Source organism: Rhyacophila brunnea, unplaced genomic scaffold (genome assembly GCF_057557595.1).
Source record: "Rhyacophila brunnea isolate RB1 unplaced genomic scaffold, BYU_Rbru_1.0 scaffold_3, whole genome shotgun sequence".
NCBI classification, from domain to species: Eukaryota; Metazoa; Arthropoda; class Insecta; order Trichoptera; family Rhyacophilidae; genus Rhyacophila; species Rhyacophila brunnea.
Genome location: NW_028232965.1, coordinates 48,758,960 through 48,774,148, shown reverse-complemented (window position 1 = coordinate 48,774,148; position 15,189 = coordinate 48,758,960). Strand labels below are relative to the sequence as shown.

General features: G+C 31.6%; 1 protein-coding gene across 2 annotated transcripts in view; it reads left to right on the top strand.

Annotated features, from left to right (window-relative positions):
* Positions 1 to 15,189, top strand: part of lov (BTB/POZ domain-containing jim lovell protein) — a 41,823-nt gene that overhangs the window by 24,495 nt on the left and 2,139 nt on the right. The window lies entirely within an intron of this gene.

The following is a 15,189-nucleotide window of genomic DNA, read 5'->3' as shown; positions in this document are numbered from 1 at the left end:
CATGTATTTCTAAAAAACCAAGTTTTCCTATTTTGGAAAAATGTGAGGGTAATATGGCCCCCATCGAAATTTACAAGATATTTTTGACGATGACAGTATAGACTAGTAACTAAGCATTAAATATTACAGAATCACTAAAACAATTTGTAATCTTCTCATTTTTAGTTAGGTATTTAATCAAAAATCACACATATTCATTTTTGTCGCACGGTGTGCATTCTATGTGTGCCTATACGTGACAAATAAGACATTGAATCCAAATTTCACCAAGTCGGTCCATGGAATAAGGTTCTCTGCAAAGCATGCATATCGCATCTGCATCTTCAAGAGGCGCACCAGGAGTTTCTATATCGGATATATCCGAGGCAGAGCTCGGAGGCCCAGATTCTTCAGTTGTCAGAACTCATGCGACGTCATTTTGCTATATTGTTAGCTCCCCTGCCTCTAGCATAACCACGACTAGCACCACAGCCTCGGTTAACCCTCCCATGACTAGGCCAAGCTTCTTCCATTACTGATTGCTTAAGTTCAGCTTTCTTCATAGAATCTTCTAAGCCAGCTTTGTACGGCGACCCGGTCACGAGAGCAACCGACGATGCCTTACGTCCCTTGTTTGAATTCTTTTTTTTAGGCTGTGGAACTGGCACAATATTTTCAGGCAGTACAATAGGGCTCTCAGATGACTGTGGAGAGCGAAGGGTTTCTGCAGTCATTGACGGAATTTGGCTGATCAAGAACATTCGGAGTTGAGATGGATTCAGATACTGTAGGTTCAGTAGCTTCATGCTCTGCTGTGATCAAATCAGCATTATTAAATATATTTCTGTCGAATGGATATATACCAGGTACCTTAAATTCATTAACAGCTATGCTTGCTGTTTGACATTGAATATATGCCTTACCAAATATCTCGGCAATGTCGTTCTTGGTACTCCAAACTCCTTCACCGCTTTTTTGTAGCCCATCTTCTTGTCCTGCACTGCAACTACTGCACTCATCATATTCTCCTCGCTCCATAATTTTAGTTTATGCTTGTTTCTCGGAGAAAGATTCATTCGCGGCATGCCTGTAAAATTATAAAAATAATTGTTTTTACTCGAGGTAAAATGGTTGTAATATGGCCCCCGGTGCCAAATTACATACCACCATGGAGGGCCAATATATCAACAAACACTGTCAAGGTATTTTTTGAATTATAATTTAAAATATTGAACACTGAGCGAACTTACTTGAAAATATTGATTTCACGTTCTTTCGATGTAAACAAAATCACTTCAAAAGTCTCTGAATCCTAAAAAGTTCTGAGAAAATATTTTTTTGTGCAGGACGATAAACTTTCACTTCACACATTGTGACAAGAATGCCCGACACTGACGACGCGTACGCTTCACGCGGAGTAATCGTGATTCCCTAGACACGTGGTACATAGGAGAACGATATGTCATGATATACCGCTAGATATACCGTCAGAAATACAAAAATCTTAGGGGGGCAATTTAGTAGCAGGGGGCCAAGATACCACCTTTTCCTCTATATATTACACATAAGTATTGTTGGTTTATTTTTTTAAATTCATTAAGCCCTGCCTTAACCAAACTATAATAAGATAAAAAATATTATTCTATCTAAAAACATGTATGATTTTATATATTTTATAGTAAGATGATTATTTTTTGTCTATATATTATTATCTATTATGGCTTGATTTTGCAGGATTTAATTAAATTTTTAAAACTAACTAACACCATAATATGTAAATTGTAATATTATTTCAATGAAAACTAATACACATTATGTCTAACAAAGTTTAGTGTGCACTATTTATGGCGGATCTTAACAGCCTACCCCCACCCTTCGCCACTGTATTAATGTATCAAATTTCAGATAAAGTAAATAATTAAAATATTTTAAGAAGAACTAAAATAGAATATAATAATATAACCATTGCTACCGAGTTTAAGTCTAGATTTAAAAATACACATTGTAAGTAAGTAACAACTAGTACCGTACTTCGGAACAAACTAGAATCATACATTACTATATTATCTTGGTGCCAATAATTAGTACCTATGTACACTTCCGTCAATGTTATTGAACTAGATCCCATGGACGAATTAGATTCGTACTTACGTATTATTCATTAGTTTTAATTTTATTAAGTGCTAGGCTTTAGAATGTAGAGTAATTAAAATATATCATTTTTATTTTTGAATAGTGAAAAGATTCACACGTTTAATTTGGAAAGTATGCAAACCGAAAATGCATCACATGAACCTCCATTGAACATGTTACGTTAAATCATAAAAATAATATTTTAGGCGGTGTCATAATAATAGACAAGATCTCTCTCTCTGGTTTTAGTTTCACATAAAACGGCACATACATCATAGCAACACCGTCTGCAGGAGCTGTATTTTTAAGCAAATTAATTGCTCTGATATTGCGCGAAATTTTATCTAAATTGATGCCTAATTAGAATGAAATACGTAGGTTTTTTAGCGTTGTGTAAACACGCGTTATACATCTGAACGTTCGCCCGATTTCTTTTCTAATTAAAAAATGTTTTATCCTATGCGATTTTTGTGTGCTGTAATTTTATTACACGGTTGATTAATTAGTACTTACATGGAGCTAATTGAATAATATCATTTCGTTTTTGGGAGATATACGATGCTTTCTGAAAACAAGCTGGTCGGTGTGTGAATCAAATACACACAGAGCCGCATTCAAACGTGTTTTCACACAAAGCTACATGCCCTTTAACATATTAGTTTATATTTCAATCTTTTTTATTTGTAATGGTAGTTCGTTCTTTATTAATTGCACAATAAAGCTAAATAAAAAGCTTTATGAAATTTAATAATAAAATGTAGGCTTATGTTATTTTTTTCGTATAATTATTCAGTTTTATTATTATTTCGTATAATTATTAAATAATACTGCAATTGGTAATGTTGCTTGATCTTAATGGTTAAAAAAAACCTTCAAAACCACAATTTTCAACTTGCCACTGCTGAGTAACAAAACTCCCTCGGCTAGTGGATTTATATCCTTGCTGAAGAAGTCTCCGCTAAATATGTAAATATAAATAATGTGCACCTCATGTTTTGGTTGCTGTCCTGGCCTGCCGGACTTTCGAGGATGATTGATTGGTTTATTGGAGGTAGAAAATTATGTATCTACAGTGACCGTTTATTTCACTATTGTTTATGGTACGAGTATTATAATACGTTTTAGGGCATTCAATTTTAAATTGCACCTCCAGCGAACCTGCCTCCCGCGAATGAACCTTATTGTAACGTATTGTAATTGTTACAATAAGTGCTAATACTTTGATACAAAAAAAGAAAAACTACCCTCGACAGCTGCCGATAGCGGCCTACAGCAGCCTTGCGTATAGAATAGATGCGCTAGTGAGTGTACGCTGTAAAGATTTTTTTGAGGACTGTGTCAAGGTCATGTCACGAACCTCATATAATTTGGATATCAAATGAGGATGATGTGCCATATCCCTTTTCAATTAAAATTTTACTCAGGATATTTGAACTACACGTATAAGTAATTTTTTTTTTGATAATGTTGGAATGGATAATTCAATAATAGTAACCAAACCTGTTTCCCTAATTTTAATTATTGCGAAACTGGTTGTATTATTTCGAATTCGGTCATCTTTAACTGGTAAGGATGTCAATCAGTAAAAATATCAGCGACACAGTTTTATCACTGGACCCTGTGGCAAAAGATTACGCGAGCGACCTGAGATCCACTTCGCTCTCACGATTGAATATTTCGTCTCATGAGCCCACTGCAACAAAAATCCAAATTAAATTAAATACATCGGCTGTGTCTACATAATTTAATTAATACGACGTGTAGGAAAAAATGAACACACAATGTGTGTGTTGTTTCGTGTTTATTATGTGCTATCTCGGTTATCTGTTGTACGCCGCAAACCACTTTCAAATTCTCAAATCTGGATTATTATTCATGTGTGATTTGATTGTTATCCGAGCTCCCGATTGTATCTTTTTCTGTTGTTACAAAATAAATGCGAGGCCTAATTTTGGCCTATTAATTATGGGGCAGTGGAGTACTTCATTGTTAATAGTGTTATTAGTAGTGCTTATTCACTAATCAAGAAATAATGATACGACTAAAAGTAGAAAGAAATACCTACGCTGAATGCTGCATAGGTATATTCTAAGGGTAGACGTGAAAAAGGATAAAAAGTATTTTTTTGGAATATTTGGGACATAATCTTCATATAATATTAAGAATAAAGGCCTCAGTACTGTATTTTGTTTCAAAACAAATCTTATTCACAAGTAGGGAATTCAATCTCGAGCTAAAATTCTGATCCCGGGATTTCGGGATTACAATTTGACAATCCCGGGACGAATCTTTTTCCATTGTTAATATATTTTTTTTATATTTATAAATAACATTGATAAAATCGGTCAAAAATAAATCTAGTATAATTTATAGATACTATTTAAGACATTTATTGTTAATATTGTATACGTTCAATCTTGGAAATACATAAGTTTAATGGAGTAAATACTATTGTCATATAAATAATAACGTGAATTTAATATGGGATTGCTGTTTCTGATAGTGAAGACTTAATGAATGGGTTAGCGAGATTTAAAATAGTAAAGCAAATCATGGTGTTCGTATGGTCTTTCTACTTCATAAATCTAATTAGTCAGCCAAATATGAAACTGCCGTAAAACGTATGAGATCATGGTGGAATTACTTTGTTAATAGTGCGAAGCATTTCTTTCAAGCTTTCTCATTTTCTCTATTTTTCTCATATTAATTTATGTGAAAAAATAAAATGAATCGGCAACTTACACATGGGTATAAATCAACCTTCATTCAAACTCAGTTTATTTCTAATGTAGTTATTTGTAATTAAGTTATTAGGAATTAAGTATTTTTTCTGTTATATTTTCGTTTTTATTTTATTTTCCATAAAAATTGATAAAAAAAGTAATCCCGAAAGTTTCGGGATTATATTTATTAATCCCGGGATTCATAGGTATCGAAAATAGCTCGGGATCCCGGGATTGGAATCCCTAATCACAACAACTAAAAAAGCATACTAACTTAACTTATAACAAATTATATTATTTATTTATGAGACGTGTGTGTCTTTATTGATATTTACCATGTACTTAGTGTAGGTTGAACTAAAGAGGTATAGGGCTATGTATGCGATCAAGAATGATCATAGTGAATCTTCAGTATGGGTTTCAGTAAGCTAGGAATGATAATCAATCAATATGAATTTTGTATGTGTAAAAAAAATTATATAATTACGTGAATCAAAAAAACATAATTAAATTAAAATAGTCAGATTATCCGTATCTCGCCATCTTCAGTTGCAGTTTCTTGATTTCGCCAATTTAGAACGACTCGATTTGATATCCCTTTAACAGGACAGTATTTTTAATCTTATTTTAAAAATATAATAATAACAATTCAATCTGCTAATAAAAATTATCACGGTTTATAATTTGTTTTCTCCTCAAATGTGTCTATTATTGACTTATAGTAGTAGTACCTACGGTAGCATGACAAAATATATTAGTCAGCCAATGTTTAATAGTACCCACCAACTTTAATTCAGGAAACAAGTCATACTGAAATAAGTACCTATATACTATTATATTTACTACTTTGTAATGTACATTGCGGAGAAAATGCTTATACCTACATAATATTATTATGTGTTTTTGTTATTCATTCAATTTTAGTTGCAGTGAATCCGCTGTAAGTAAACTTTTGATCATATTATCCACCACTATACTGACACAATTTTATGCGTAATATTCCTATAATAGTAATATGAAGGTAGCATTGTTTTTCCTCTCCTCGACTGTTCGAAACAATGGTTGCTGGTTGCAGTTCTTTCTACCACCGTATTCTACTTAACACTTTATTTCGCCTAAATTTTCCTTAGAAATATCACCGGAATGAATCCCGTCTTAAACTTTTCTTTGCACACTTTTATTGTAAGAATACCTCCGTAATTTAATTGTAATAAAAGATCTCTTCTCTTCTTTGTCCATTTTAGCACTTCTTCATCATGGACTAGTCCGCCCAGTGGATAATTATCATTATCCTGTAGCACCACAACTAGAAGGCTTGTATTTTTTATGTTTACTTATTTACACTCTAGTACTGAAAGTTTGTGGCCGTATAAGATACATCTGCTAGCTAGAGATTCATTAAGATCTTTTATACAATAATTTGTATTTTGCTTAAAAAATTATATGTGTCAAAATAATTAATTTATGAAATATGTAATGATCAATTATGTTTATTTTATTTTCTCCTTGCAATACATCAATCAGTATTAGTCTTATTACATCAATGGTAGCATACTGAATATATTATTGTGTCCGAACTTTTTTAACGTACCTACCTACAATTAAATTACGTTAAATGTTGCAATCAATTGAATGAGTATTTAATGTTATGAGAATAATAATAAAGTATTCATTAATTAAATAAATAGTTGACGTATTATCTATACAAAATTTATGTTTCATAATTAAAGCAATGCATTAAATTAGGAATGTATGTTAAGTAATACTATCAGAGAATGAGAATTTAAATTAAGGACACTCGCATTCGATAGTATTAATTTTGAAACAAATAAAGATAAACAAATCTGAATTATATGAATATTTTCAGGATTAATATTTTATTAAAATATTGTTATTCGATGAATAATACACGTCATTATCTAAGAATTTAGAATGGGACAAATATTTTTCTGAAAAGTATATTTTAAGGTGTTTAATTATAAAAGTATTTTGGAAAGGTTGTTGAAAAGAAGTTTTACTATAATTATTGCTTGGCCATAACTTCTACCGTATTTCATTGTCCATTATAATATTCACATACGCCACTGCTGATATTAAAACAAATGTAACAGACAAAGAAATCGTGTTGTCCAAACTATAATTTATGTGCATGGCGGGTGTAATGGAGCAATAAAACGCAGATCACCTATCTGCTCATCTCTCATTTCAAATGTGCACAATCTCCGGATCTTTATTTATAGTTAACACGTTGAACTTACACCAACGATTGGCCTCCAGACCTGCTCCATATTGCACATTATCAGATAATATCCGTTCTCTCTTGGCGCTTTTTTTCTGCTGGTAATTTAAGATCACTCAGGTCGAAGGTTCACGAATCATCTAGATAAACGAATATGCCGCGTTGAAGGTAACTGGAGTAACATGCTTTATGTTATAGATATATACCTATATGGAACTTTATAATCGAATTGAATCATTTTTTTTCGATTGTTGAAGAGAAAGGAATAATTTATCGACTTAGTGGAAAAATATAACGGGTAGGTACCTTCCCATTTTTATTATTGCCTGTCCCTGAACTTTTACAAACATTATATTATTTTACGTACATTTTACATGATTCAATTATTATTATTTATATTATGGAATAACGGATAAATTTATCAATGTGAATGTATACAAAATATTTAAATACATGTCACTTACAGTTTTTACTAATAATACTGTGGTCAAGACACTATCACGTATTTGTACATGGACGTGGGGAGAAACCTTTTCTCCAAAAGATTCATTTACACTTGTATCAAATAGTACATCTTTTTCACTCGATATGATTGGAAAATTTCAAGGGATGTGTAGTGTGTGCTGAAAATATTTCGACCTTAAAAGTACCGTGTTTTGGAATAATCCAGTCCAGTTCCATCGGAATTTGATATCCGGGATGAAATTGATAAGTAGGTAGTCAGTCCTCGAATTGATGTTAGTCATAGCATTTTAGTTATATAAAAATATTTTTAGGTTGCTCTTTTTGATAATTATCATATTAATTATAATATAAATTATGTAATGACATCACAGCCCGAGGTGGACCCTGGTCGCCTCTAACATCTTTCTATTTCAGTCTTGGATCGCCAGTTGGACACACTGAAAGTCTACATGTTTATAATGTTTTTCATTAACATAGCCACCGAGTGATACCCATTTTGGGAATCTGTGATGATATATGATGAACAGACATTCATAATTTGTTGAATAAAATTTAAAAAAAAAATCTAAGTTTCTTTCTGTCTAACTTTCAATACATGGTGAAACTGCATTGTATTATTGATTAATTTAATAAATGGACGTAAAATTTTTACAGTATCAATCTGTACGCTTTATGTTTTATATCATTCACGTGAAAATAATGCATATAGGTATTTATCTGTCTAAGATTTACACACCAACCTCGACTCATCGATTGACATTTCGAGATTTTTATTGAAGCTTTTTTTTAATAAATGATTTCCTATAAATTCAATCAACCTTGTTCGGTTTGGCATTGCGCCATATTGGATTACCAACACAAGATTAACGTTAATAACATTTTCATATCCAAATCACACAACAGCATTATTTATATTATTCTCTTATTAAATAAAAATGTTTCAATCGAAACAAATTGGGCAAATCGGCGTGTCATTAAAAATGGAAAATGCCTTTGTCTCTCGCGCATTGAAAAATCGTATCAATTTTGACATCGCATTATCAGAGGCATAACCCGTGATACGGCGAACATAATAGAAAAGGAGGTGTGTTTTCGCTTGAGGCCTAAATGCCAGCGGTAGCGATTACAATACATGCTACAATATCAGACTTATCGGGTACGGGCACACGAAGACACATTTTCACACAATTGACATCCTTTTCTCGCACACTGGATAATATATGGAATTTTCCTCGCTAGTACGTCTGTCTTGCTCTGCGATTTTTGTATTGTGACGTGTTGCCAGTATGTTGCATGTAAATTTTCCGCGAGTGCTTTTATTGCCCTTTATGCCTAAGATGATACCCTGATTACATTTTATGTACCAACAACTGGATCGTAAGGGTACGACTATGTATATTATGTTTATGATTTGGATTACCATCATTGACGTATTATTAAATGGGCGAAGTGTATCTAAAATAAAATGATACCTAAATTTTAGTCTGCCAGAATCATTGCATAGTTTTTAATACTTTCTTAATAAACAGATAAATACAGATGAAAGTGAGAGAAAAATTAACAACAAACTCTTATAAATACATGTTGTAGGTACTCATGTACTTCAAACTGAATTCTACCTAATTAAAACTTATAATACGGTTTTCAATAGCAACATTTTCACAGTGAAATATGCATATAAGTCACCAATGACGAGTAATCAACCAATTTAATAGTGGAGACATATTATTATAGTACTGATGAATAACAAGATACCCACTCGAATAATTACCGTACCTACTTTAAGATCTCTATCATATATTCATGGCCCCCCATCCTGAAGTGGGCCCAGGCCACGATGTTTTTATACATATCTACTTCAATCATTGTCAGTACTCAGCATCATATTATGAAGCACTGATCACTACCTCCTTTTGTGATAACCAAGTAATATGCGGCCCTTCGTCATATTGGATAAATAATCATTTTGATTAGTCGGGAAATACACTAAAAATAATTATAAAAATAATTACAAGATTAAAAGAACTTTTTATATAAAACGTTTTTAAATTTTCTGTTCAATCATATAAACTTGACTTGACTAGCTTAAACGATAAAAAAAATTTGTACTTGATAGAAATACTGAATAAATATAGAATACTGAAATTTCATTTTGACATTTCATATTGATTTCCATAGTAACGCACGTATATATTAATAATTTAGTTGCTAGGACCCCAGAAACCAATAATAGTGTTTTACTTTTTACGGATTTCTTCCGAAATAACTTTTCATACAAAACAAAATTAACTGAAAATGAATTCAATTCTATTCTAAAAGTTTCAAATGTAGTTAGCTAGCTAGTCGGGAAGTTAGTTAAAAATCGATTGCAAGATTTGTACTGGATAAAAAACCACCGGACAAACAAGAATACGACCTAATAAAAACGTTGTAATAAAATTCCACTCATCAAATAACGCCGCATGCGATTTTTTACTATTGTAGCAAATTTCTGGTGTGTGTTTATCTCACTTAACTGGTTGACCTGCCACCCCAGCCCCCAGGCTAGAGCCCTGTCAGCGCTCCCCCTTGTGGGGCCCAAGCATATATATTATTATTCTCATATACTCTTTATCTATAAAAAATTGCATTGCTGCTTTTGCCTTTTCATTTACCTAGTTGAAAGAACTCAAATGTTGAAAATCACGATCTTAATAATTTACGTGGTTTTTAGTAGTTAGTACTTATGGTATTTTATTTTACCGAGTAGGTACCTAATATTTAATTCTTTCCAAAAGCTATATATTTGGTAGATTTATAAACATTATAATGTTTATTATGTTTTGATACGAACACCGGAACATAATATGACGTATTCAAAATAGAAGGTTTGCATTTTACGTCTTTTGGAATAAAATACACTGTTCTATGAGAATCGTAAATATTTAATTATTGGTACTTAACCTGCCCATTTAAATGGATTGCAAAAATCTGCCTTTAATGATTAAAACGGTGAAGTAAACTCATAAATATTAACTAGATTTAGGTTGGATAGCTTTATTTATCTTTTGCAAACGGTAACACATACATACGTAGGTAGGTATATGACGCATTATATTATTATTATTATCAATATACATTGTCTTTGACCAGACTTTGATACTAATTTTCTTATGATACATCATATTGAATTATCTGTGCTATTATAATATGATCAGTATAGTAAAATTACATAGTACCCATTTATGCGATAACACAAAACAATGATGTGATCTGTAATAAAATGGAATCATCTTATGAAGTCGATGGATTATTTCTATCCGCAACATCCTTGATTATAAGCTCAAACAAATAATAATTCAGTATTAATACGAAAGACTAATGTGCACTTCGTTTAATGTCGGTCAGTGCGTATGTACGGAAAACGTTATTAATTATTATGGTTACTATTGGTGAGCACAAAATTAATAATCTGTTCTGTGGTTACCATATTTTATCCAACTAAGCCTCATTTTCCGCTTGAGCTTATAGTGAAGTAGGCCGGAGATGTTTTTACTTTATTTATTTGATCCAGTTGTATGAGGGTAACATTTTGATAAATTGAATTCTCCGGTACCAATACTAATGAATTCTAATTTCTAAAAAATCCTTGATTATGTGTAGAAAGAAACTAATCCACGTGTTGACGTAAATTAAAACAAATGCACAAAAATATACTAAATTTATGGGGAGATGCTCAGCGTAGGTCAAAATGCAGCTTTTATTACATTTTAAAAGCATGATCCTGGACATTCCTTAAACGTTGTAGATAATCTATTTATATAATTTTGAAGCCTTATTATCCTTTATATTTATTTTAAACATTTGATGACTGCATAAAGTATTTTTATTACATAAAATAGTATTCTTTAAACCTCTCGCTCTAATGTTTTAGAATATAGTCATATTTCAGTACATGCACGTGCAGTAAGATTTTTTACATGTATTAATTTTTAAACGCATTTATAAAACCATTAGTATAATTTATGTCGACATTATTATAGTGAAATATTTACGATACAAATTATATTGATAATCTCTGTGATCCCAAATTTGACAAGAATTAGGCATTTTATTATTCAAAAAATGGGCAAGATTAACACATTTGAAGATAATTCTAAAGATACTAATTACAAGCTATGTTTTTGATCATTCAAGTGTGATTAATATCTTACGAATAAATGATTGCTTTATAATAATTATTGACCTAAGAATAAGGTAGTGTTTTTTTTAAATATGCCATTTCTTTTGGCATTCCCCAGTTGTTAAGCTACAACATACGGCCGTAGCCATAAATTGACAAACTAAAACTGAAGTAGGGAGTAAGATCATGTTAACGCGCGTGTTTGAACATGTACCTAACCGAAAAAAAAAATTAAACGGTAAATTTTGAAAAAGAAAATCCAGCAAAATTTATTAGTCTCTGGAATAGACGCAATTGCATTTATTATTACATTTTTTCAATGTTCTCATAATTATAAGTAAATCCATTGAAAAACAAATGTGTACCTAAATACTTATTTTATAGCCAGCTAAGTATATTATTTTCTGACATGGGTTAGTCGTTAGTCCATTTATCACTACTGTATTTAAGTATTTCTAATATAAAATAAACAGTTTCTGGAGAACCCCCCCGATTAATATCTGGGTCTGCTCATCCATTCGTAAGCAGATGAATATGGTTGAAAACGGAAGTCTACATAATGGCAGATCATTATTGCAAATCGGCGTTCGTGTTTTTACAGCATTGTTGCCATACTCTGCTAAAGCTTATATGTCAGCTAAATGCTGTGGTAAAAATACATAAGGTTATACGGTCGTATCTGAACTCCTCAAAAGCTATGATTATTGGAATGTGCACTTTAATATTAAGATTTTGTAGGTGAAATAAGAATTAAAAATTTGTTTTAAAAAAATTACATTGTTGGGTAAATATACAATAAATTCAACCTCCTACCGAACTTGTTTTGATGTTTTTTTTCCATAAATAAGTATTACTATTCTAATTCGGTACCTTCAATACAATTATTGTACCTATTGTTCATTTCTAAAAAATCTACAAATATAAACCTGTCATTAGTGCAATAGCTAGTGATTAATTTCACTTTGTTACCAAATATTTTCCAATTCTATCAATATATCTACATACCTACCGTTATATAAACCCAACTCAATAGGCGTATCTACCTTACAACTATTGCGCAACAAATTTGTTTGACCTTCATCTTATGCAATATAGAATCAAAAACAAAATAACAACATAACATCGTAAAGTTCCACATGAAAACTATGCCAAAGTTGCTCGTACCTACGGAAGTTTGCTCTCTGTTGTATCGAACTTCTCTCTTCCGGTCCATATGTGAAGTGCCTACTCATGTACATACACTGTACTATATACATATACGGCACATGCGTGTGTATGTATGGAAGCGTTTATGTAACTTCCGCTTCCCGCCTTTCACTTGCCGCAAAGCCTCCGAGCCGAATTGCTCAAACTTCCCCTAATAATACGAAACCTCAAATTACAGAATATCTTTTTCTGATATTTATTATGCAATTACCCAAACTAATGACTAAAATTCACTAAAATATAATATTATGCAGTAGAAGTTTTACCTGACATTTTTTTAACTTAACTTTATTTATGACAAAAAAATATTTGAGAGATATTAATTGTACTTTTTAACAGTAGGTATAAAACAGTCTAATTTTATTAATTGCTTTAAAAATTAAATTAATTTAAACCATTTGTAATCTGACAACTGAATCAATCAAATAATAATGGTTAATTTAAAAGTTTACATAGTTAATTGTTATTTAAAATAAATCAAATACCATTATAACTCGTAGGTTTGGATTTAATGATAGTATAGTAACTAGAATATAGATTATTTAATTAAATAAAACACAATGATATATAATACGTATTCTACATAATTTAATGACAATGAGGAACGGTTTCGTTCACATAACGGAGTGTTCTCAAACATTCTCTTACTATCAACAGTTTATCATGCCCTGTTATCGAAACCATTCGTGATCGTAATTCCTTAAGGGATGTGGAGTAAATATTATATTTTGTGTTTTATTTTAATTAATACAAATATCTTTACACCAAGAATTGAAACCAGTAAAGTGAGAATGTAGATTGTTTATTGTGTATACTTTATTGGATAGCTGTTTTCGTTGTGCCATAATTATCAAGACTAATTCAACTTCCATTAATAATAATTCATGATTATTATTGTCGTACATTTAGTCCACATTTGGAGAAGCACCTGTTTATCAACAAGGTTGCAACGTAAATCTGTGGCATAACAAAGTTGTATGGCACATTACACACATCCACCCTCGTAAAATTTCGCACATACACACTCGCACGTACGCCCATACACACGTGCGAAAATATGCCAGCCCACGTGCCTCTGCCACGTGGTTTTGTTTCGTTTTGCGTAAGTTTCAACGCGCCGCTTTGGTAAGGCAGAAAATGGTTTTTCGGAAACGGAAAATGGAAAACATTAAGTCTATTGAATTCCCGTTGTGCCAGGTGAAGAAGTTAATCTATGTAATAGAAAGTTGTCAAAGCATCACTTAAGATGAGAATAATAATATAAGTATCAATCTTTTAAATATTTAAAAAAAAATCTATTTATATTAGGCACCCAATAATACATAAATCTTATACAGACTATGGACATGGGTGATTTTGCCGCAATTTTCGTTGAAAAGTAATGAAAATATCAGATACCCTAGTATTTTTTAAATGTCTACGTTTGTAAGCAGCAAATTTCTTATAATAAATACCCTATATTATATTATTTATGTTTCATCATACGAATATTAGTTTAACCATTCTTAAATTGTGTTTATAGAGTTTTTTTTTAATTGATCAATTGATTAGATATCAACAGAATGTACTTTATCTGTAACTAAATTTTAAAAAATATTTGATACGCAACGGTTGAAATGGGAATGTTTACGAACCGGAGCGCTCGATAATTTTACGAAAATATTAACCTAGTTCTAATTAGGTATTATTGTATGTGAATTTTATAAAAAGTAAATATGTTAGATTTTTTGTTATATGGCATATTTAGCTCAGACGGTCAAATATTTTTTCCACGAGACGGAGCGATACTTTTGAGAATGTTATGAACCGGAACGGCGCTCCGGTTCATTTCGATTTAAAGTGTAAATAAGCACCGAATATAATAAATTATTTTTAGTACTTCACGGTGTCGGGGGGGGGGGGGGATTTAGAAGACCTACCTATGTAATATGTGAAAGGGACGACTGAGAGGTTTTCTAGTCTATCCTTGAAACAAAAATGTGACTGCTTATTGAATGAATTTCGAGTTTTTTTTTTTAATAAAATATTATTTCTCAAATAATGAAAACAGTGGGTACTTACTTTCTATCCTGCAGTGAAACTCGTATGCCTTCTCTCGATTCGTCATTTTCTCTGGGGATAACTGTTTCAAAGAAAACTTTTCTTGTGCAAATATGTGTATGAGACTTAGCGATCTTATGTGCTTAAACGGGCACTTAAACCCGGGTTCGGGTTTTAAGAGGACTCCCGTTTAACAAGGGACGCCTTAATCTGCAAAGTTAGTCACGATAATCTAACCGCAA